General features: G+C 53.4%; 1 long non-coding RNA gene across 1 annotated transcript in view; it reads left to right on the top strand.

The window, feature by feature from the left end:
• LOC132207932 (uncharacterized) overlaps nt 1-13,090 on the top strand; it is a 77,615-nt gene extending 64,525 nt beyond the window's left edge. Inside the window, exon 3 of the long non-coding RNA XR_009444021.1 lies at nt 12,938-13,090. This is a non-coding gene — a long non-coding RNA (uncharacterized LOC132207932). The remainder of the gene's footprint in view (nt 1-12,937) is intronic.
• The last annotated feature ends 11,563 nt before the right edge of the window (nt 13,091-24,653 follow it).

Below are 24,653 nucleotides of genomic sequence, written 5' to 3'. Positions count from 1 at the left end.
TTAGGGACATGGGATGCAGTGACTGAGGGACATGGGATGCAGTGACACACGGACATGGGATGCAGTGACTGAGGGAATTGCGATGCAGTGATTGCGTGTAATGGAATGCAGTGACTGAGCGAAATGCGATGCAGTCACTGAGTGCAATGTGATGCAGTGACTGAGTGAAATGCGATGCAGTGACTGCTTGAAATGGGATGCAGTGACTGATGGAAATTGGATTCAGTGACAGAGTGACATGAGATGCAGTGTCTGATTGAAATGTGATGCAGTGACTGGGGGAAATGGGTTGCAGTGACTGGGGGAAATGGGCTGCAGTGCCTGAGTGAAATGGGATGCAATGCCTGAGTGAAATGGGATGCAGTGACTGATTGAAATGGGATGCAGTGACTGAGGGAAATGGGATACAGTGCCTGACCGAAAAGGGACGCACTGACATGAGTGAAATGGGATGCAGTGACTGAGGGACATGGGATGCAGTGACTGAGGGACATGAGATGCAGTGACTGAGGGTAATGGGACACAGTGACTGAGGGCAATGGGATGCAGTGACTGAGGGACAGGAGGTGCCGTTACTGAGGGAATGGAGATACAGTGACTGTGGAAAGGAGATGCAGTGACTGTGGGAAATGGAATGCTGTGACTGAGGGTAATGGGATGCACTGTCTCAGTTCAATGAGATTCACTGTCTCAGTTAAATGGGCTGCAGTGACTGAGTGAAATGGGATGCTGTGACTGAGTGAAATGGGATGCAGTGACTGAGGGAAATGGGATGCAGTGACGTGGGAATTGGGTTGCAGTGACTATAGGAAAAGGTTGCAGTGACTGAGGGAAATGGGATGCAGTGACTGAGGGAAATGGGAGGCAGTGACTGAGGGAAATGGGCTGCAGTGACTGAGTGAAATGGGATGCTGTGACTGAGTGAAATGGGATGCAGTGACTGAGGGAAATGGGATGCAGTCACTGAGTGAAATGTGATGCAGTCACTGAGGGAAATGAGATGCAGTGACTGAGGGTAATGTGATGCAGTGGCTGAGTGAAATGGGATGCAGTCACTGAGTGAAATGGGATGCAGTCACTGAGTGAAATGGGAAGCAGTCACTGAGGGAAATGAAATGCAGGGACTGAGGGTTATGAGACGCAGTGACTGAATGAAATGCGATGCAGTGACTGTGGGAAATGGGATGCAGTGACTTAGTGAAATGCAATGCAGTGACTGAGGGAAAGGAGATGCAGTGACTGTGGGAAATGGGTTGCAGTGCCTGAGTGAAATGGGCCGCAGTGCCTGAGTGAAATGGGCCGCAGTGCCTGAGTGAAATGGGATGCAGTGCCTGAGTGAAATGGGATGCAGTGCCTGAGTGAAATGGGATGCAGTCACTGAGTGAAATGGGATGCAGTCACTGAGTGAAATGGGAAGCAGTCACTGAGGGAAATGAAATGCAGGGACTGAGGGTTATGAGACGCAGTGACTGAATGAAATGCGATGCAGTGACTGTGGGAAATGGGATGCAGTGACTTAGTGAAATGAAATGCAGTGACTGAGGGAAAGGAGATGCAGTGACTGTGGGAAATGGGTTGCAGTGCCTGAGTGAAATGGGCCGCAGTGCCTGAGTGAAATGGGCCGCAGTGCCTGAGTGAAATGGGATGCAGTGCCTGAGTGAAATGGGATGCAGTGCCTGAGTGAAATGGGACGCAGTGCCTGAGGGTAATGGGGTGCACTGACTGAATGAAATGCGATGCAGTGACTGTGGGAAATGGGATGCCGTGACTGTGGGGAATAAGGGGTGGGGACTGAGGGTAATGCGATGCAGTGACTGAGTGAAATGCGATGCAGTGACAAAGGAAAGGACATGCAGTGACTATGGGAAATGGGATGCACTGACTGAGTGAGATGGGGTGCCGGGACTGTGGGGAGTAGGGTGTGGTGACTGATGGAAATTGATTTACTGTCTCAGTTGAACAGGATTCACTGTCTCCGTTAAATGGGATGCAGTGACTGAGTGAAATGTTATGTCGTGACTGATTGAAATGGGATGCAGTGACTGATCGAAATGAGTTGCAGTGACAGAGGGAAATGAGATGCAGTGAATGAGGGACAGAAGGTGCCGTGAATGAATGAAATGAGGTGCCATGACTGAGGGAAAGTAGATGCAGTGACTGAGAGAAAGGAGATGCAGTGACCGTGGGAAATGGATTGCAGTGACTGAGGGAAATGGGATGCAGTGCCTGAGTGAAATGGGATGCAGTGCCTGAGTGAAATGGGCTGCAGTGCCTGAGTGAAATGGGATGCAGTGACTGACTGAAATGGGATGCAGTGACTGAGGTACGTGGGCTGCAGTGCCCGAGTGAAATGGGCTGCAGTGCCCGAGTGAAATGGGCTGCAGTGCCTGAGTGAAATGGGCTGCAGTGCCTGAGGGATAATGGGATGCATTGACTGATGGAAATGGGATGCAGTGACTGAGGGAATTGAGATGCAGTGACTGAACGAAATGAGATGCAGTGACTGAGGGAAATGAGATGCAGTGACAGAGGGAAATGAGATGCAGTGACTGAGGGACAGGTGGTGCCGTGACTGAGGGACAGGTGGTGCCGTGACTGAGGGACAGGAGGTGCTGTGACTGAGGGACAGGAGATGCCATGACTGTGGGAAATGAGATGCAGTGACTGTGGGAAAGGAGATGCAGTGACTGTGGGAAATGGGTTGCAGTGACTGTGAGAAAAGTTTGCAGTGACTGTGGGAAAAGGGAGGCAGTGTCTGAGTGAAATGGGATGCAGTGACTGAGTGAAAAGGGATGCAGTGACTGACTGAAAAGGGATGCAGTGACTGAGTGAAATGGGATGCAGTGACTGAGTGAAATGGGATGCAGTGACTGAGGATAATGGGACGCAGTGACTGAGGGTAATGGGACGCAGTGACTGAGGGAAATGAGATGCAGTGACTGCGGGAAAGGAGATGCAGTGACTGAGGGAAATGAGATGCAGTGCCTGTGTGAAATGGGATGCAGTGCCTGAGTGAAATGGGATGCAGTGACTGTGGGAAATGGGATGCAGTGACTGTACGAAAAGGTTGCAGTGATTGAGTGAAATGCGATGCAGTGACTGAGGGAAAGGAAATGCAGTGACTGTGGGAAATGGAATGCTGTTACTGAGGGTAATGGGATGCTGTGACTGAGAGAAATGGGATGCTGTGACTGAGTGAAATGGGATGCAGTGACTGTGGGAAATGGGTTGCAGTGACTGTGGGAAACGTTTGCTGTGACTGTGGGAAACGGGAGGCAGTGACTGAGGGAAATGGGACGCAGTGACTGAGTGTAATGGGATGCAATCACTGAGTGAAAAGGGATGCAGTGACTGAGTGAAAAGGGATGCAGTGACTGAGTGAAAAGGGATGCAGTGACTGAGGGTAATGTGGTGCAGTGCCTGAGTGAAATGGGATGCAGTGACTGAGTGAAATGGGATGCAGTGACTGAGTGAAATGGGACGCAGTGACTGAGGGAAATGGGAGGCAGTGACTGAGGGACAGGAGGTGCCGTTACTGAGGGAAATGGATTGCTCTGACTGAGGGTAATGGGATGCACTGTCTCAGTTCAATGAGATTCACTGTCTCAGTTAAATGGGATGCAGTGACTGAGTGAAAAGGGATGCAGTGACTGAGTGAAATTGGAGGCAGTGACTGAGTGAAATGGGAGGCAGTGACTGAGGGAAATGGGAGGCAGTGACTGAGGGAAATGGGAGGCAGTGACTGAGGGAAATGGGAGGCAGTGACTGAGGGAAATGGGAGGCAGTGACTGAGGGAAATGGGAAGCAGTGACTGAGGGAAATGGGAGGCAGTGACTCTGGGAAATGGGATGCACTGACTGAATGAGATGGGGTGCTCAGACTGAGTGAAATGTGATGCAGTGACTGAGGGAAAGGAGATGCAGTGACTGACTGAAATGGGAGGTAGTGACTGAGTGAAATGAGAGGGAGTGACTGAGTGAAGTGGGAGGCAGTGACTGAGTGAAGTGGGAGGCAGTGACTGAGGGTAATGGGATGCAGTGACAGAGGGGAATGGGATGCAGTGACTGAGCGTAATGGGATGCAGTGACTGAGCGTAATGGGATGCAGTGACTGAGTGAAATGGGATGCAGTGACTGAGTGAAATGGGATGCAGTGACTGAGTGAAATGTGATGCAGTCACTGAGGGAAATGAGATGCAGTGACTGTGGGTAATGTGATGCAGTGACTGAGTGAAATGCGATGCTGTGACTGAGGAAGGGACATGGAGTGACTGAGTGAAATGGGGTGCTGAGACTGAGTGAAATGGGATGCAGTGACTGAGTGAATTGGGATGCAGTGACTGAGTGAAATAGGTGGCTGAGACTGACGGTAATGGGATGCAGTCACTGAGTGAAATGGCATGCAGTGACTGAGTGAAATGGGATGCAGTGATTGAGGGAAATAAGATGCAGTGACTGAGGGAAATGAGATGCAGTGACTGAGGGAATGGAGATGCAGTGACTTGGAAATGGAATGCTGTGACTGAGGGCAATGGGATGCTGTGACTGAGTGAAGTGGGAGGCAGTGACTGAGTGAAGTGGGAGGCAGTGACTGAGTGAAGTGGGAGGCAGTGACTGAGTGAAATGGGTGGCAGCGACTGTGTGAAGTGGCAGGCAGTGACTGTGTGAAGTGGCAGGCAGTGACTGTGTTGAATTGAGAGGCAGTGACTCGGTGAAATGGGATGCAGTGACTGAGTGAAGTGGGAAGCAGTGACTGAGTGAAATGGGAAGCAGTGACTGAGTGAAATGGGAAGCAGTGAGTGAGGGTCATGGGATGCAGTGAGCGAGGGTCATGGGATGCAGTGACTGAAGGAAATGGGATGCAATGACTGAGTGAATATGATGAAGTGGCTGAGTGAAATGGGATGCAGTGGCTGAGTGAAATGGGATGCAGTGGCTGAGTGAAATGGGATACAGTGGCTGAGTGAAATGGGATGCAGTGGCTGAGTGAAATGGGATGCAGTGGCTGAGTGAAATGGGATGCAGTGACTGAGGAAAATGAGTTGCAGTGACTGAGCGAAAAGAGATGCAGTGACTGAGGGTCATGGGATGCATCGTCTCAGTTCAATGAGATTCACTGTCTCAGTGAAATGGGACGCAGTGACTGAGGGAAATGTGATGCCGTGACTGGGGAATAGGGTGCGGTGACTGATGGAAATGGATTCACTGTCTCACTTGGATAGGATTCACTGTCTCCTGCTCAGACGGACTGGCCCCCGCAGCCCTGACCCGCTCAGAGGGACTGGCTTCCGCCGCCCTGACCCGCTCAGAGGGACTGGCCCCCGCAGCCCTGACCCGCTCAGAGGGACTGGCCCCCGCAGCCAGAGCCGTTCAGAGGGACTAGCCCCCGCTGCCCTGACCCGCTCAGAGGGACTGGCCCCCGCAGCCCTGACCCGCTCAGAGGGACTGGCCCCCGCAGCCAGAGCCGCTCAGAGGGACTAGCCCCCGCTGCCCTGACCCGCTCAGTGCGACTTGCCCCCTGCAGTCCTGACCCGCTCACTGCGACTTGCCCCCCGCAGACCTGACCCGCTCACTGCGACTTGCCCCCCGCAGCCCTGACCTGCTCACTGCAACACTGCCCCCCGCAGCCCTGACCCGCTCACTGCGACACTGCCCCCGGAAGCCCTGACCCGCTCACTGCGATTTGCCCCCCGCAGTCCTGTCCCGCTGACAGGGACTTGCCGCCCGCAGTCCTCTCCCGCTCACAGGGACTGGCCCCCGCAGCCCTGACCCGCTCACTGCGACTTTCCCCCCGCAGTCCTTTCCTGCTGACAGGGACATGCCCCCGCAGGTCTGACCCGCTCAGAGGGACTGGCCGCCGCAGCCCTGCCCCGCTGAGATGGACTGGCCCCCGCAGCCCTGACCCGCTCAGAGGGACTGTCCCCCGCAGCCCTGACCCGCTCAGAGGGACTGGCCCCCGCAGCCCTGACCCGCTCAGAGGGACTGGCCCCCGCAGCCCTGACCCGCTCAGAGGGCTGGGCCCCCGCAGCCCTGACTCCGCTCACTGCGACTTGACCCCCGCAGTCCTGTCCCGCTCACTGCGACTTGCCCCCCGCAGCCCTGACCCGCTCACTGCGACACTGCCCCCCGCAGCCCTGACCCACTCACGCGGACTGTTCCCCCGCTGCCCTGTCCCGCTGACAGGGACTTGCCCTCGCAGCCCTGACCCGCTCACTGCGACTTGACCCTTGCAGTCCTTTCCCGCTGACAGGAACTGGCCCCCGCAGCCCTGACCCGCTGACAGCGACTGGCCCCCGCAGCCCTGACCCGCTCAGAGGGACTGGCCCCCGCAGCCCTGACCCGCTGACAGGGACTGGCCCCCGCAGCCGTGACCCGCTCACAGGGACTGGTCCCCCGCAACCCTGACCCGCTCAATGCGACATTGCCCCCCGCACCCCAGACCTGCTCACTGCGACTTGCCTCCCGCAGCCCTGACCCGCTATGAGGGCATGCCCCTGCAGCCCTGACCCGCTCGCAGGGAATGCCCCCCGCAGCCCTGACCCGCTCTCTGCAACTTGACCCCCGCGGACCTGACCCGCTCACAGGGACTTGCCCCTTGCAGTCCTGACCCTCGCACTGCGACCTGCTCCCCGCAGTCCTGACCCGCTCACAGTGACCTGCCCCTTGCAGTCCTGTCCCGCTGACAGGGACTTGCCCCGGCAGCCCTGACCCGCTCAGAGGTACTGGCCCCCGCCATCCTGACCCACTCACAGGGACTGGCCCCCGCAGCCCTGACCCGCTCTCTGCGACTTGCCCCACGCATCCCTGAGCCGCTCACTGCGACTTGCCCCCCAAAGCCCTGACCCACTCACAGGGACTTGCCCCTTGCAGTCCTGACCCGCTCACTGCCACCTGCCCCCGCAGTCCTGTCCCGCTGAAAGGGACATGCCCATTGCAGTCCTGACCCGCTCACTGCGACCTGCCACTCCGCAGTCCTGACCCGCTCACTGCGACACTGCCCCCCGCACCCCTGACCCGCTCACTGCGAATGGCCCCCCGCAGCCCTGATCCGCTCACTGCGACCTGCCCCCCGCAGCCCTGACCCGCTCACTGCGACACTGACCCCCGCAGTCCTCACCCGCTCAGGGGGACCGGCCCCTCGCAGCCCTCACCCGCTCACGCAAACCGGCACCCCGCAGCACTGACCCGCTCACTGCCACCTGCCCCTTGCAGTCCTGTCCCGGTGACAGGAACTGGCCCCCCGCAGCCCTGACCCGCTCACTGCGACTTGCCCCCCCGCACACCTGACCCGCTCACTGCGACTTGCCCCCCCGCAGACCTGATCCGCTCACTGCGACTTGCCCCCCGCAGTCCTGATCCACTAACTGCGACTGGCCCCCCGCCGCCCTGACCCGCTCAATGGGACCGGCCCCCCGCAGCCCTGACCTGCTCACGGGGACCGGCCCCCCACAGCCCTGACCCGCTCACTGCGACTTGCCCCCCGCAGCCCTGACCCGGTGACAGGGACTGGCCCCCGCAGCCCTGTCCAGCTCACAGGGACTGGCCCCCACAGCCCTGACCCGCTCACTGCGACTTGCTCCCTGCAGTCCTGTCCCGCTGACAGGGACTTGCCCCCGCAGCCCTGACCCGCTCATTGCGTCTGGCCCCCCGCAGCCCTGACCCGCTCACTGCGGCTTGCCCCCGGCAGCCCTGACCCGCTCAGGGCGACCGGTCCCCCGCAGCCCTGACACGCTCACTGCGACACTACCCCCCGCAGCCCTGACCCGCTCACTGTGACTTGCCCCCCGCAGTCCTGACCCGCTCACTGCGATTTGCCCCCCGCAGTCCTGACCCGCTCACTGCGACTTGCCCCCGCAGTCCTGTCCCGCTCACTGCGAATGGCCCCCTGCAGCCCTGACCCGCTCACTGCGAACTACCCCCCGCAGCCCTGACCCGCTCACTGCGACACTGCCCCCGACAGCCCTGATCCGCTCACTGCGACTTGGCCCCGCAGCTCTGACCCGCTCAGAGGGACTGGCCCCCACCGCGCCGACCCGCTCACATGGACTGGCCCCCGCAGCCGTGACCCGCTCACTGCGACTTGTTGCCCACAGACCTGACCCGCTCAGTGCCATTTGCCCTCCGCGGTCCTGACCCGCTCGCTGCGACACTGCCACCCGCAGCCCTGACCCGCTCACTGCGACCTGCCCCCTGCCCCCCGCAGCCCTGACCCGCTCACTGCGACACTGCCCCCCCCAGCCCTGACCCGCTCGCAGGGACTGGCCGCCGCAGCCCTGACTCGCTCACAGGTACTGACCCCCCGCAGCCCTGACCCGCTCAATGCTACCCAGCCTCCCGCAGCCCTGACCCGCTCACTGCGACTTGCCCCCCGCAGCCCTGACCCGCTCACTGCGACTTGCCCCCTGCAGTCCTGTCCTGCTGACAGGGACTGGTACCCGCACCCCTGACCCGCTCACTGCGACTGGCCCCCCGCAGAGCTGACCCGCTCACTGCGACCCTGCCTCCCGCAGCCCTGACCCGCTCACTGCGACTTGCCCCCTGCAGTCCTGTCCTGCTGACAGGGACTGATACCCGCACCCCTGACCCGCTCACAGGGACTGGCCCTCCGCAGCCCTGACCCACTCACTGCGACTGGCCCCCCACACCCCTGACCCGCTCACTGCGACTTGCCCCCCGCAGAGCTGACCCGCTCACTGCGACACTGCCCTCCTCAGCCCTGACCCGCTCACTGCGACTTGCCCCCCGCAGCCCTGACCCCCTCACTGCGACCTGCCCCCCGCAGCCCTGACCCGCTCACTGCGACACTGCCCCCCCCAGCCCTGACCCGCTCGCAGGGACTGGCCGCCGCAGCCCTGACTCGCTCACAGGTACTGACCCCCCGCAGCCCTGACCCGGTGACAGGGACTGGCCCCCGCAGCCCTGACCCGCTCACTGCGACACTGCCCACCGCAGTCCTGTCCCGCTGACAGGGACTGGCCCCCGCAGCCCTGACCCGCTCACAGGGACTGGCCCCCCACACCCCTGACCCGCTCACTGCGACTTGCCCCCCGCAGAGCTGACCCGCTCACTGCGACACTGCCCTCCTCAGCCCTGACCCGCTCACTGCGACTTGCCCCCCGCAGCCCTGACCCCCTCACTGCGACTTGCCCCCTCAGCCCTGACCCGCTCACTGCGACACTGCCCCCCACAGCCCTGATCCGCTCAGGGGGACCGGCCCCCCGCAGCCCTGACCCGCTCACTGCGACTTGCCCCCCGCAGCCCTGACCCGGTGACAGGGACTGGCCCCCGCAGCCCTGACCCGCTCACTGCGACACTGCCCACCGCAGTCCTGTCCCGCTGACAGGGACTGGCCCCCGCAGCCCTGACCCGCTCACAGGGACTGACCCCCCGCAGCCCTGACCCGCTCACTGCGATGGGTCCCCGCAGCCCTGACGCGCTCACTGCGACTTGCTCCCCTGCAGTCCTGTCCCGCTGACAGGGACCTGCCCCCCTGCAGTCCTGTCCCGCTGACAGGGGCCGGCCCCCCTGCAGTCCTGTCCCGCTGACAAGGACATGCCCCCGCAGCCCTGACCCGCTCACAGGCACTGGCCCCCCGCAGCCCTGAACCGCTCAGTGCGACATTGCCCCCCGCTCCCCAGACCCGCTCACTGCGACTTGCCCCACGCAGCCCTGACCCGCTCAGAGAGCCTGCCCCCGCAGCCCTGACCTGCTCACAGGGAATGGCCTCTGCAGCCCTGACCCGCTCACTGCGACTTGCCCCCCGCAGAGCTGACCCGCTCACTGCGACCCGCCTCCCGCAGCCCTGACCCCTCTCTGCGACTTGCCCCCCGCAGACCTGACCCACTCAGGGGGACTGGCCCCCCGCAGCCCTGACCCGCTCACTGCGACTTGCCCCCCGCAGACCTGACCCGCTCACTGCGACCTGCCCCCCTGCAGTGCTCTCCCGCTGACAGGGACCTGCCCCCTTGCAGTCCTGTCCCGCTGACTGGGACATGCCGCCGCAGCCCTCACACGCTCACAGGGACTGGCCCCCGCAGCTCTTACCCACTCACAGGGACTGGCCCCTGCATCCCTGACCCTCACACCGCGACAATGCCCCCCGCACCCCAGACCCGCTCACTGCGACTTGCCCCCCGCAGCCCTGACCCGCTCAGAGGGCCTGCCCCCGCAGCCCTGACCCGCTCGCTGCGACACTGCACCCCGCAGCCCTGACCCCCTCACTGCGACTTGACCCCCTCACTGCGACTTGCCCCCCGCAGTCCTGTCCCGCTGACAGGGACTTGCCCCTGCAGCCCTGACCCGCTTACTGCGACTTGCCCCCCGCAGTCCTTTCCCGCTTACTGCGACACTGCCCCTTGCACCCCTGACCCGCTCACTGCGACTGGCCCCCCGCTGATCGAAGTAATTGAAATGGAGATGCCAGGCCAGATGATGATTTGTACCTATATGACGGGGGAGTGGTCAGGCCCCAGACTCCAGCTTACGGTTGATGAACTGGAATCTCAGTTTTGACCAATCAACAAATCATGTGGGGCAGAGTTACCAGGGAATGCTGTGCTTCAGGAGGCAGTCACACACCTTAGATTAACTAGCTGAAACTCGGTCAGTGGCCAATGACAAAGATCAGGGCAGGTGGAAGGATCCAGGATGTAGTGCAGAAGGAACCTTGGCCTTTGATCTTCTCGAACAGGTTTGAGATTCTTTCTTCGTGTGTGGATGAGAGTGCAGGGGAGAGGGAAGATGAGTAAACTGACTGTAGCACTGTGGTACAGGGGGGACATTCAGGAGGGGATAAAAAGTGAAATGTAGTTATAATCAGAGGTAGTATAGTTAGGAGAATGAACACTGTTCGTTGTGACCAGGATCGGGAGTCTCGAAAGTAGTGTTGCCTGCCTGGTGCCCAGGTTCAGAATATTCCATCTCGGCTACAAAGGAACTTGAAGTGGGAGGAGTAGAAATCCAGCTATCGTGGTCCACACAGGTACCATTGATATGGAAGAAAGAGGAAAGAGGTTCTGCTGAGGGATTATGAGCACCGAGGTGCTGAGGTGAGAAAGCAGAACCAGAATGGTAATAATCTCTGGATTATTATCTGAGCAATTTGGCACGGTGTGAACATAATTATAGATGTACATTGTTCAAATGGTGGCATGGCAGAAATGTGTTTGAATTCATGGGACATTGGCATCGGTATGGGGAAGGAGGGAGTCGTTCTGGTGTTATAGGCTCGATGAGAATCATATTGGGACAAGTATCCTCGCAAAATACAGAGCTAGGTCTGGGGCTAGGGCGTAAAAATAAAAAGTGTGGAGTGGGTGAGCTCAGTTGCATGGAAAATTGTGGAAAAAGTTAGAAGCTGGTAAGTGCTCAGCAAAGTTTCCAGAGCAAGTAATAGGACAAAAAGTTTGGAAATGGTCAGGAGTCTCACTTCAGCTGCAGCAGATAAGAAGGGTGGCTGTAAATGCCAGACTGAAGATCTTGTATTGAATTGCAGGGAGTGTATGAAACAAAGTGAATGAGTTTGTGGTGCAGATTGAAATTGACAGATACATCACTCTGGGTATCACAGAGAGGTGGTTGTTAGGGGATAAGTGTTGGGAACGAAATAGCCAATGATTCATGTCCGATAGAAAGAACAGGCAAATGAACAGAGATAACAAAGTGTGGAGCTGGATGAGCACAGCAGGCCAAGCAGCATCTCAGGAGCGTAAAAGCTGACGTTTTGTCAGGCAGCATCAGAGGCTGAGGAAAGTTGAGGTTTTGGGTCAGGACCCTTCCTGAGAAATGGAGGGTGGAAGGGAGCTCAGAAACAAATAGCGTGGAGGGGGAGGAGGTGCTGGGGAAGGTAGGTTGGATGGTAATAAGTGAGTACTATCCAGATTGGAACAGATTTTCCCCAGGGGGGAATTAGTACGAATTCCAAATCACTCTCAAAATCTTAGTGACTGTTAACGTTGATGTTTTTTGTCTGTGTGTTTCAGTAATTGCATGACAGTTGAATGGTTCGTTGAGAGTGAGGAACCTATGGACTCTCACACACCAAGATGGAATTTAGTTCGAAGAGTGACTTCAAAATAGTTGCTTGTTTTTAAAATCTTGACCGTTTTTGCTGTCCAGTTGAATGAATTTGGCTTCATACTGCTTCAATAGGAATTAGTGTTTAATAGGAACATATTTGTGAAACTTACAGTTCCGCAAGTTTTAGCATAAACTGGTGCAGCCTTTCGGTGCTTGCAAAAAGGCTCACTTGTCCGTTAATACCGAAGGAAAATTGGAGTTTAAAAGTAAGTTCACCCGGTGTCAGGGAATTAAATGTTAATGTTGACTCGAATATAATTTTTAAAAAAGTCATATATTTGTGTAACACTGAACTCAAATTAAAATTTCGATTTGCTGGTTTTACGTTGGATTCATTTTAAATGAGGGTGAAGATCACTTTAAATCCAGCATATTTGTTAAGAAAAGAAATAGCATGTCAAATAAAATTAACTGCATGACTCTTCATAGCCCTATATGTAGAATTTCATTCCGAACTATGAGACAGTTGTGACCCCATACTACCTCAGTGCTCATGGCAAGAGCAAGACTCCTGTTTGACGTGCTGTGCACTGCATGGAATGGCGGCAACATCAGATTCATTGATGCTTGAGAATCAAAAGAATATGACGATAAGATTTAAAATCAAAATCTCATTGAACACTTCAAGGAACGTATTACAGGAAGAGGGGGAAAGCATGTATGACTAATAGAAGGTGGTGGCGCAGATCAAATAGACCTGTGTGCTAAAACTTAACACAAATTTCACATTGAATGGAACAGTTCAAACAGGCTGGAGGAAGCAGACATGCCAGCCCAAACTTTTTGAATTTGAGCATTCTGTTCGTAAACATCAGCAAAATTGTGGGAAACATGTTTATTCTTTCTCTTTTATTGCACAGAACCATACGATGAGACTGTTTTGATGAGGAATTGAAAGATTATGTGTCCCATCCATTTGACTCACAGTTTGGTACCATAGGTTGGTACGATCTTCGTTGGAGAAGGAATAGGGATGTTCCAGATACAGAAAATCGTCAAACCATTTACGACAAAGTCCGTTTCTGGTTAGTTTTAATTAATGCAGTTAACATTTTTAGCTCGACATGATTGCACAATGGAGTCAATAAGAAAATTCCATCTGATATTCCACATAAATTTTAAGTGGATATTAAAGCAGCTCATTTCTTTTTCACACTGTCTGCTGCTTTTAAGAATGGTTGTCTTATTGTCAAAACGTTTAGCTTTGACTCCATGGCTGCTTCCATTAGCTCACATTGAAACACATGTTTCTTCAGCCAAAAATGCACGTTTACCCGGTGTAGCTTGACTAACCTTCCCCTGTGGTCGTTCCCCTGAAATCCCCTGCGGTCGCTCCCCTGAAAAACAACTATACCATTTTGGATACTGTTCCGGGGGACGAGTTGGCAGTGGGTATGCAGTAGGGTGCAGGTCTCTGGCACAGAGTCTGTCCCTCTTGCATAGAAGGGAAGCGGGGATAGGAAGAGAGTGATAGTCATTGGGGACTCAATAGTTAGAGGGACTGATAGAAGATTTGCCGGGAACGAAAGAGACTCACGATTGGTGTGTTGCCTACCAGGTGCCAGGGTCTGTGATGTCTCGGATCATGTGTTTAGGGTCCTGAGGGGAGAGGTTGACCAGCCCCAAGTCGTGGGACACGTAGGCACCAACGACATAGGTAGAAAGAGGGATAGGGATGTCAGGCAGGCTTTCAGGGATCGAGGGTGGAAGTTGAGAGCGAGAACAAACAGAGTGGTCGTCACTAGTTTGTCACCGTACCACGTGATAGCGAGGCAAAGAACAGGGAGAGATTTCAGCTGAAGACGTGGCTGCAGGGATGGTGCAGGTGGGAGGGCTTCAGGTACATGGACAATTGGGGTTCATTCTGGGGAAGGTGGGACCTGTACAAACAGGACGATATCCACTTGAACCAGAGGGGCACTAATATCCTGGGTGGGAAATTGGCCAGTGCCATTCGGTTGGATTTAAACGAGCTCAGAAGGGGGATGGGAAACTGAGGTGTAGTCCCAGTACACAGGAGGATGAGCGTAGGGAGGACATGGTCAGGACCTCACTGTCACAGAAGTGTGCTGGCAGACAGCAAGCTGGATTGAAGTGTGACGACTTTAATGCCGGGAGTATCCGGAATAATGTAGGTGAGCTTGCAGCTTGGATAGGTACCACGGACTTCGATGTTGTGGCCATTTCGGAGACATGGATAGAGCAGGGTCAGGAATGGATGTTGCAGGTTCTCGGGTTTAGATCTTTCATTAAGGTCTGGGAAGGTGGTAAAAGAGGGGGAGGTGTGGCTTTGTTGGTCAAGGACAGTATAACGGCGGCTGAAAGAACCTTTGAGGACTCGTCTACTGAGGCGGTATGGGCTGATGTTGCCAAGGAACGTTTGTCGACTGAGTCAGTGTGGGTGGAAGTTCGGAACAACAAGGCAGCAGTCACCTCACTGGAGGTTTTCTACGGCCCCCAAATAGCAGTTGGGAGATCGAAGAACTCATTGGCCGGCAGATTGTTGGAAAGTGCAAACGTAGCAGGGTTGTTGTTATGGGTGACTTCAACTTTCCCAATATAGATTGAAACCTCCTCAGTGCAGATGGTTTGGATGGAGCCGTTTTTGTCAGGTGTGTTCAGGAGGGTTTCCTGACTTAGTTTGGGGACAGGCCGACGAGGGGGGAGGCCATTTTGGATTTGGTGCTCGGCGATGAGCCAGGACAGGTGTCAGATCTCGTGGTGGGAGAACACTTTGGCGACAGTGACCGCAAGAGCCTCACATTTACCATAGCCATGGAAAGGGAAAGGAGCAGTTACCAGGGGAAGATATTTCACTGGGGTCAAGGAAATTATGATACTATCAGACAGGAGTTGGGAAGTACAGATTGGGAGCAATTGTTCCACAGAAAGGGCGCGGCAGACATGTGGAGGCTGTTCAAGGAGCAGTTGTTGCGAGTGATGTATAAATTTGTTCCTCTGAGACAGGGTAGAAGGGGTAAGATTAAGGAGCCTTGGATGACGGGTACAGAGGTGCTTCTTGTCAAAAAGAAAAGGCAGCGTACGTAAGGTGGAGGAAGTGAGGGTCTAGCACAGCTTTAGAGTATTACAGGCCTGCTGGGAAGGAGCTCAAAAGATATTGCCTGTACAATTGTGACCTGTTACAACCTTTGTGTCCACGCTTGCTCATTCAATGGTGTCAAGATGCCAGCAGTGAGTGTACCTTCTCCATCCCCGAATGCTGTCAGCTCACATAAGACATAGTCCTTACTTAAAATCTTCTGATCAACCAAAGTTCATTGTAATGGACGTTTTAGTTATCTGTCATGAAACGAAAACTGATTCTGACTGGCATGACCTGCAGTGCAAATGAATATCATCTGCGAAACGAGATTCCTTCTGGGCTTGCAGCCGCTACAAATAATTGCTTTTCAAAGACGTTGCACACATACATTTTTTTCTCCTATTACCTTAGATTATTTTTTTGTTTATGCATGTTGTGTGGGTTTCCAGTCAGGCCCATAAACACAGGTTGATGCAGTCACTGTTACAACAGGGTATTGAAGGAGAATTTGTGATCTTTGGAGTTTCATTCCAGTGTATGGAGGAGTGCATCATCAAGCCACTTCAGAGCACTACTGGCGACAAATTGTTGCAAGTTTTCAAGTGTTACCGATGGTCACATAAAATATGGCCTTTTTGTTGTTGCGCTATTCATCTTAACTGCACCATATCTAGTATTTCGGCTTGGAAACTATTTCAATTTTTTTGATTGACTTATTCAAAATCATTTCTGATTGTTGTCATGATATCTACAATATGTTATTTTGATTGGAAATAGAGGATTGGATCTGTCTTAATGGAAATAATGTATGCGCTTATAAAACCCCTTCTGGGCAAGGTAGTTGCTCACTGGTTAGAGCTGCTCATGCACTGGGGAGCCAGTTGAGATTCCAGTCTTGGGTAACTGTCTGTGTGGAATTGACACGTCCTCCCCGCGTCTGCGAGAGGCTTCTGCCAGGTGCTGCAGTTTCCTCCCATTGTTCAAAGATGTGCAGGTCCTTATATGTGATTTGTGAAGCATTTCTTAAATGTTTCAATCCTGCCAGCATCCAGTGCCTTGGACAAAATAACTGGAGATGAATAAAAGATACTGTGCCTTTTGACACCATTTCCTGCTGGATTTTCATCAATCCTGCTTTATATCGGTGACAACTTCCATGACCTCTTTTGATGCTATGTCTGAATTGACAGTCTAGTTCCAAATATTTGTTGTGCAGTATTTCAAGGTCTCTGTTACAGCATACCCATGAATGTCCACTTCAAAAGATACTTCCATATCATAGAATCCCTCCAGTGTGGAAACAAGCCCCTTTTGACTCAAGAAGTCCACAGCCACCCTCCAAAGAGCATCTCACCCTGACTCATCCCCCGACCCTTTCCTCAGTAACCCTACATTTCCCATGACTAACACACCTAATCTGCACATCCCTAAACACAATGGGCAAGTTTGGCATGGCCCATACACCTAGCCTGCACATCTTTGGACTGTGGGAGGAAACCAGAGCACCCAGCAGGAACCCATGCAGGCATGGGCAGAATGTACAAACTCCGCACAGAAGATCGCCCAACGGTGGGATCGAACCTGGGTCCCTGGCGCTGTGAGTCAGCAGTGCTAACCACTGAGCCACCGTGCTGCCCTTGGAGTTAGACAGAGCTTGCTTGTTCCTGGGTGGCCTCAAACTGCCAACCTCCACTTCGTGGCAAAAGTGCTGACCAACTGCACTCATCTTCACTGGCTTTTGCTTTGTATCATTGAATTCAATTCTTCAAACTCTATGATAAATATTTAAATTTCCATTGATATGTGAGCGTTGTTTTTAGTACGCAGTATTGGTTTATTATGTTTCATTGGTACATAATGAATATTGTATGTATATGCAAATGGGCAAGTTGGTAACGATGCAGTCCACAGACCTGGAGGATAATAACACTGTCCTTCAATCGCCCACAATGCCCTCTGCAAATTGGTAGAAAACAAAAATTTCTATAAAATTCATCTCCTCCCGTCAGTCGATCAAAATTAATTCAGGATTTTGTACAGACCAATAACCGTAAGATTACATGAGCCTAAACAAAACTACTGGCTCATATTAGTTCAGTAAAGTGAAAGGGCAACAATAGAGGCAGTAGGAACTGCAGATGCTGGAGAATCTGAGATAAGAAGGTGTAAAGCTGGATGAACACAGCAGGCCAAGCAGTATCATCCGGCTCTACTCCTTGTTATCTCAGATTCTCCAGCGCCAATTTTCTGAAGTAGGGTCTCGTCCCGAAACATCAGCTTTCTTGCTTCTCTGATGCTGCTTGGCCTGCTGTGTTCATCCAGCTCTCCACCTTGGGCAACAATAGAGTATGCTTTAAGTCACTAGATATGTTACGTGGGTTTGTCTTCCTTAGGGTGGAGTTCGTGGAACCGAAAAAGATGTCTCCCTCACAGTGTTTGTGACAAAAGAATTGCATCGTTCCTTGGCGGCCTTTCAACAGAATATTCAGAGATTTCCCGAGTGGGAAGAATGTAACTTCTTTTACTTCTCTTTATCTCACTTTTTCCAACATTTGGAAAATAGATTTTAGAAATAACGTCGAGCTGATGAAGTGTGAAAAGAAAAATAATTCCAAGCAGTGGTGGGAGTTGGTCAGTGAGGTGGGAAGAGTGGATAGGTGGGAGAGAAGGCGGACAGGTCATGGAGGCGGGGATGAGGGGAGGAACTAGTCTTGGGATGAGGCTGGCGGGTGGGGAGATTTTGAGGGTGGCCAAGTCCATCTTGAGGCTATTGATTTGGAAGCTCCCGAGGCAGAATATGAGGTGCTGCTCCTCCAGTTTCTGGGTGGTTTGGTTGTGACACTGGAAGAGGCCCAGGATGGACATGTCATTCAGGGAGTGGGAGGGGGAGTTGAAGTGATGCAATGATTTGGATATGAAAATAGAAGGTGTGTTTAATAAGTTTCCCAATGATTGAAGGTGTAGTAGCCAGCCAAGAAGGTCACCTCAGAATATAATGGGACATTGACAAGGGCGAATAAACTGAGGAATGGCAGATGGTGTTGAGGTTAGCTAAATGTGAGGTGCTACATTTTGGAAAGGCAAATCAGGGCAGCACGTTTACACTGAAGGTTGTGGGGAGTGTTGCTTAATAAAGAGACGCTGGAAGGCAGTTTCGTAGTTCCATCAAAATACAGCCACCGGTAAAAAGGATATGAAGGAGATATTTGGTGTGCTCGCCTTTATTCGTCAGTGCATTGAATATAGGAGTTGGGAGATCACTTAGCAGCCATGTAGGACGTTGGTTCGGCTGCTTTTGGAATACTGCAATCGATTTTGGTCTCCTTGCGAGAGGAAGGATGTCGGCGCAACATTGAGGGCCGAAGGCCTGTTGTGCGCTGTATTGTTGTCTGTTGTAAACTTGAAAGGGTTCAGAGAAGATTTACAAGGATGTTACCAGCATCGGAGGTTGGAGGTATACCGTGGGCTTGAACAGGCAGCTATTTCTTGGAACTTTGGAGTTCAGGGCTGACCATATCGAAGTTTATACAATTACGAGGGACGTGGATAGAGCAAACAGCCAAGATCTTTTCCCCGGGTTGCTGGAATCCAAAACTGGAGGGAATAGGTTAAAAATGAGAGAGGGAAGATTTAAAATGGACCGGATTTTTTTCATAGTGGTGCATGTATGGAATGAGCTGCCAGAGGAAGTGGTGGAGGCTTGTACGTTTAAAAGGCATGTGGATGGGTATATGAATAAGACGGGTTGAGAGGAATATGGGCCAAATGCTGGCAAATGGGACTAAATTAATTTAGGATATCCGGTCAACATAGACAAATTGGGCCAAAGGATCTGTTTCCCGACTGTACATCTCTCTGATTCTCAGTGTCTTTTTTCTGAACCACGTGGCCCATAATTAGAAAAACTTGAATCAGGATTTGGGAATGTGACAATTCTAATTGGATCTGTTTGATGAAATTAACTCTGTAGGTAATGGTGGTTGAATTATGATTTATCAAATTTGAGTTTATTGCAGCATCTTATAGAATAGAGGAGACACATGTAATCAAAATTGAAAATCAAAACTTGGTAAAATTTTGCATTGGAAATACATGACCAGCCATTGGAGGAGATTCATGACCATTGCATTCAAGTGAGAACACCAAATGCGATTCAGTGACTCTGTGAAACGGGATGTAGTGACTCAGTGAAATGGGATGCAGTGGCTTGTGGAGATGGGATGCAGTGACTTATGGAAATGGGATGCACTGACTGAGGGAAATGGGATGCAGTGACTGAGGGAAAGGAGATTCACTGACTGTGGGAAATGGGATGCAGTGACTCTTGGTACTGGGATGCAGTGACTGAGGGTAATGGGATGCAGTGACTGAGGGTAATGGGATGCAGTGACTGAGGGTCATGGGATGCAGTGACTGAGGGTAATGAGATGCAGTGACTGCAGGAAAGGAGATGCAGTGACTGCGAGAAAGGAGATGCACTGACTGAGGGAAAGGAGATGCAGTGACTGAGTGAGATGGGATGCAGTGACTGAGTGGAATGGGATGCAGTAATTGAAGGAAATGGGGGCAGTGACCGATGGAAATGGGATGCAGTGACTGAGGGAAATGGGATGCAGTGACTGTGGGAAATGGGATGCAGTGGCTGATGGAAAGGAGATGTAGTGACTGAGTGAACTGGGATTCAGTGACTGAGCGAAATGGGATGCAGTGACTGCGGGAAATGGGATGCAGTGACTGCGGGAAATGGGATGCAGTGACTGAGGGTAATGGGATGCAGTGACTGAGGGTAATGGGATGCAGTGACTGATGGTAATGGGATGCAGTGACTGAGTGAAATGAGCTGCAGTGACTGAGTGAAATGGGATGCAGTGGCTGTGTGAAATGGGATGCAGTGACTGTGAACTGGGACGCAGTGTCTGTTTGAAACGGGATCCTGCGACTGAAGTTAATGGGATGCAGTGACTGAGGGAAATGGGATGCAGTGACTGAGTGAACTGGGATGCAGTGACTGAGTGAACTGGGATGCAGTGACTGAGTGAACTGGGATGCAGTGACTGATGGAAATGGGATGCAGTGACTGATGGAAATGGGATGCAGTGACTGAGGGAAATGAGATGCAGTTAATGGCAAAAGGAGATGCAGTGACTGAGTAAAATGGGTGGCAGTGACTGAGTGAAGTGGGAGGCAGTGACTGAGTGAAATGGGTGGCAGTCACTGAGTGAAATGGGAGGCAGTGACTGTGTGAAGTGGGAGGCAGTAACTGTGTGAAGTGGGAGGCAGTGACTGAGGGAAATGAGATGCAGTTAATGGCAAAAGGAGATGCAGTGACTGAGTGAAATGGGTGGCAGTGACTGAGTGAAATGGGTGGCAGTGACTGTGTGAAGTGGGAGGCAGTAACTGTGTGAAGTGGGAGGCAGTGACTCGGTGAAATGGGGTGCAGTGACTGAATGAAATGGGATGGAGTGACTGACTGAAATGGGATGGAGTGTCTGAGTGAAATGGGATGGAGTGACTGAGTGAAATGGGATGGAGTGACTGAGTGAAATGGGAGTCAGTGACTGAGTGAAATGGGAGTCAGTGACTGAGTGAAATGGGATGCAGTGACTGAGTAAAATGGGATGCAGTGACTGAGTGAAATGGGATGCAGTGACTGCGTGAAATGGGATGCAGTGACTGAGGGAATTGGGATGCAGTGGCTGAAGGAAAGGAGACGCAGTGACTTTTGGAAACGGGTTGCAGTGATTGAGTGAAATAGGTAGCAGTGATTGAGTGGAATGGGATGCAGTGGCTGAGTGAAATGGGATGCAGTGACTGAGTGAAATGGGATGCTGTGCCTCAGTGGAATGGGATGCAGTGACTGAGGGAAAGGTGATTCAGTGACTGTGAGAAATGGCAAGCTGTGACTGAGGAAAGGAGATGCAGTGACTGTGGGAAATGGGATGCAATGACGGAGGGAAATGGGACGCAGTGGCTGAGTGAAGTGGGATCCCGTGTCTGTGGGAAACGGGATGCGGTGACTGTGGGGAATGTGATGCAGTGACTGAGGGAAATGGGATTCAGTGACTGCGTGAAATGGGATGCAGTGACAGCGTGAAATAGGATGCAGTGACTGATGTAAATGGGATGCAGTGGCTCAGTGAAATGGGATGCCGTGGCTGAGTGAAATGGGATGCCGTGGCTGAGTGAAATGGGAAGCAGTGACTGAGTGAAATGGGTGCAGTGACAGAGTGAAATGGGATGCAGTGAGTGAGTGAAATGGGAAGCAGTGACCAGGGAAATGGAATGCGGTGACTGTGGGGAATAGGGTGCGGTGACTGACGGAAACGGATGCTCTGTCTCAGCTGAATAGTGTTCACTGTCTCCGTTAAATGGGCTGCAGTGACTGAGGGAAAGGACATGCAGTGAATGTGGGAAATTGGATGCAGTGACTGAGGGAAATGGGAGGGAGTGACTGACTGAAATGGGAGGGAGTGACTGACTGAAATGGGTGCAGTGACAGAGTGAAATGGGATGCAGTGACTGAGTGAATTGGGATGCTGTGACTGAGGGTAATGTAATGCAGTGACTGAGTGAAATGCGATGCAGTTAATGGCAAAAGGAGATGCAGTGACTGCGTGAAGTGGGAGGCTGTGACTGCGTGAAGTGGGAGGCTGTGACTGCGTGAAGTGGGAGGCTGTGACTGCGTCAAGTGGGAGGCTGTGACTGCGTGAAGTGGGAGGCAGTGACTGAGTGAAATGGGACGCAGTGACTGAGTGAAATGGGAAGCAGTGAGTGAGGGTCATGGGATGCAGTGAGCGAGGGTCATGGGATGCAATGACTGAAGGAAATGGGATGTGGTGACTGAGGGAAATGGAATGCGGTGATTGTGGGGAATAGGGTGCGATGACTGAGGGAAATGGATGCACGATCCCAGTTGAATAGGATTCAATGTTTCCGTTAAATAGGATGTCGTGACTGAGTCAAATGGGATGCTGTGACTCAGTTAAATGGGATGCAGTGACTGAGTGAATATGATCAAGTGGCTGAGTGAAATGGGATGCAGTGACTGAGTGAAATGGGATGCAGTGACTGAGTGAAATGGGTTGCAGTGGTTGAGTGAAATGGGATGCAGTGGCTGAGTGAAATGGGATGCAGTGGCTGAGTGAAATGGGATGCAGTGGCTGAGGAAAATGAGATGCAGTGACTGAGGGAAAAGAGATGCAGTGACTGAGGGAAAAGAGATGCAGTGACTGAGGGTAATGGGATGCACTGTCTCAGTTCAATGAGATTCACTGTCTCAGTTAAATGGGACGCAGTGACTGAGGGAAATGTGATGCCGTGACTGTGGGGAATAGGGTGCGGTGACTGTTGGAAATGGATTCACTGTCTCACTTGGATAGGATTCACTGTCTCTGTTAAATGGGAAACAGTGACTGAGTGAAATGGGAGGCAGTGACTGAGTGAAATGGGAGGCAGTGACTGGGATAATGGGATGCAGTGACTGAGGGAAATGAGATGCAGTGACTGTGGGGACATGGGATGCAGTGACTGGGATAATGGGATGCAGTGACTCGGGTAATGGGTTGCAGTGGCTGAGTGAAATGGGATGCAGTGGCTGAGTGAAATGGGATGCAGTGGCTGAGTGAAATGGGATGCAGTGGCTGAGTGAAATGTGATGCAGTGGCTGAGTAAAATGGGATGCAGTGGCTGAGTGAATTGGGATGCAGTGACTGAGGGAAAGGAAATGCAGTGAACGTGGGAAATGTGATGCAGTGACTGAGTGACATAGGATGCAGTGACTGACGAAAGGAGATGCAGTGACTGTGGGATATGGGATGCAGTGACTGCGTGAAATGGGATGCAGTGACTGACTGAAATGGGAGTGACTGACTGAAATGGGAGGGAGTGACTGAGTGAAATGGGAGGGAGTGACTGAGTGAAATGGGAGGGAGTGACTGAGTGAAATGGGAGGCAGTGACTGAGTGAAATGGGAGGCAGTGACTGAGTGAAGTGGGAGGCAGTGACTGAGGAAATTGCAGGCAGTGACTGAGTGAAATGGGATGCCGTGACTGAGTGAAATGGGACGCAGTGACTGAGGGTAATGGGACGCACTGACGGAGTGAAATGGGACGCAGTGACGGAGGGAAATGGGATGCAGTGACTGAGGGAAATGCGATGCAGTGCCTGAGCGAAATGCGATGCGGTGAGTGAGGGAAAGGAGATGCAGTGAATGTGGGAAAGGAGATGCAGTGAATGTGGAAAATGGGAGGCAGTGACTGAGGAAATGGGTTGCAGTACCTGACGGAAATTGAATGCAGCGTCAGTGAGAAACGGGATACAGTGACTGAGGGAAATGGGACGCAGTGACTGAGTGAAATGGGACGCAGTGACTGAGTGAAATAGGATGCAGTGACTGAGTGTAATGTGATGCCGTGACTGTGGGGAATAGGGTGCGGTGACTGATGGAAATGGATTCACTGTCGCAGTTGAATAGGATTCACTGTCTCCATGAAATGGGATGCAGTGACTGAGGGAAATGGGAAGCAGTGACTGAGAGAAAAGGGATGCAGTGACTGAGTGAAATGGGATGCAGTGACTGAGTGAAATGGGATGCAGTGACTGAGTGTAATGGGATGCAGTGACTGACTGAAATGGGATGCAGTGACTGTGGGGAATAGGGTGTGGTGACTGATGGAAGTGGATTCCCTGCCTGACTTGGACAGGTGTCACTGTCTCCTGCTCCGAGGGACTGGCCCCCGCAGCCCTGACCCGCTCAGAGGGCCTGGCCCCCGCCGCCCTGACCCGCTCAGAGGGACTGGCCCCCGCAGCCCTGACCCGCTCAGAGGGACTGGCCCCCGCAGCCAGATCCGCTCAGAGGGACTAGCCCCCGCAGCCCTGACCCGCTCACTGCGACTTGCCCCCTGCAGTCCTGACCCGCTCACTGCGACTTGCCCCCTGCAGTCCTGACCCGCTCACTGCAACTTGCCCCCCGCAGACCTGACCCGCTGACAGGGACTTCCCCCTTGCAGTCCTGTCCCGCTGACAGGGACTTGCCCCCGCAGACCTGACCCGCTCACTGCAACACTGCCCCCCGCAGCCCTGACCCGCTCACGCGGACTGGCCGCCCGCAGCCCTGACCGGCTCACTGCGACTTGCCCCCCGCAGCCCTGACCCGCTCACTGCGACTTGCCCCCCGCAGTCCTGACCCGCTGACAGGGACTTGCCCCCCGCAGTCCTGTCCCACTCACTGTCACTTGCCCCCCGCAGCCCTGACCCGCTCACAGGGACTGGCCCCCCGCAGCCCTGACCCGCTCACAGGGACTGGTCCCCGCAGCCCAGACCCGCTCACAGGGACTGGCCCCCAGCAGCCCTGACCCACTCTCTGTGACTTGCCCCCCGCAGTCCTGACCTGCTCACTGCAACTTGCCCCCCACAGCCCTGACCCGCTCACTGCGACTTGCCCCCCACAGTCCTGACCCGCTCACAGGGACTGGCCCCCCACAGCCCTGACCCGCTCACAGGGACTGGCCCCCGCAGCCCAGACCCGCTCACAG

The sequence above is a fragment of the Stegostoma tigrinum genome, unplaced genomic scaffold (assembly GCF_030684315.1).
Source record: "Stegostoma tigrinum isolate sSteTig4 unplaced genomic scaffold, sSteTig4.hap1 scaffold_213, whole genome shotgun sequence".
NCBI lineage: Eukaryota > Metazoa > Chordata > Chondrichthyes > Orectolobiformes > Stegostomatidae > Stegostoma > Stegostoma tigrinum.
The sequence above is the reverse complement of the archived record's forward strand: the minus strand, read 5'-3'. Positions and strand labels throughout refer to the sequence as shown.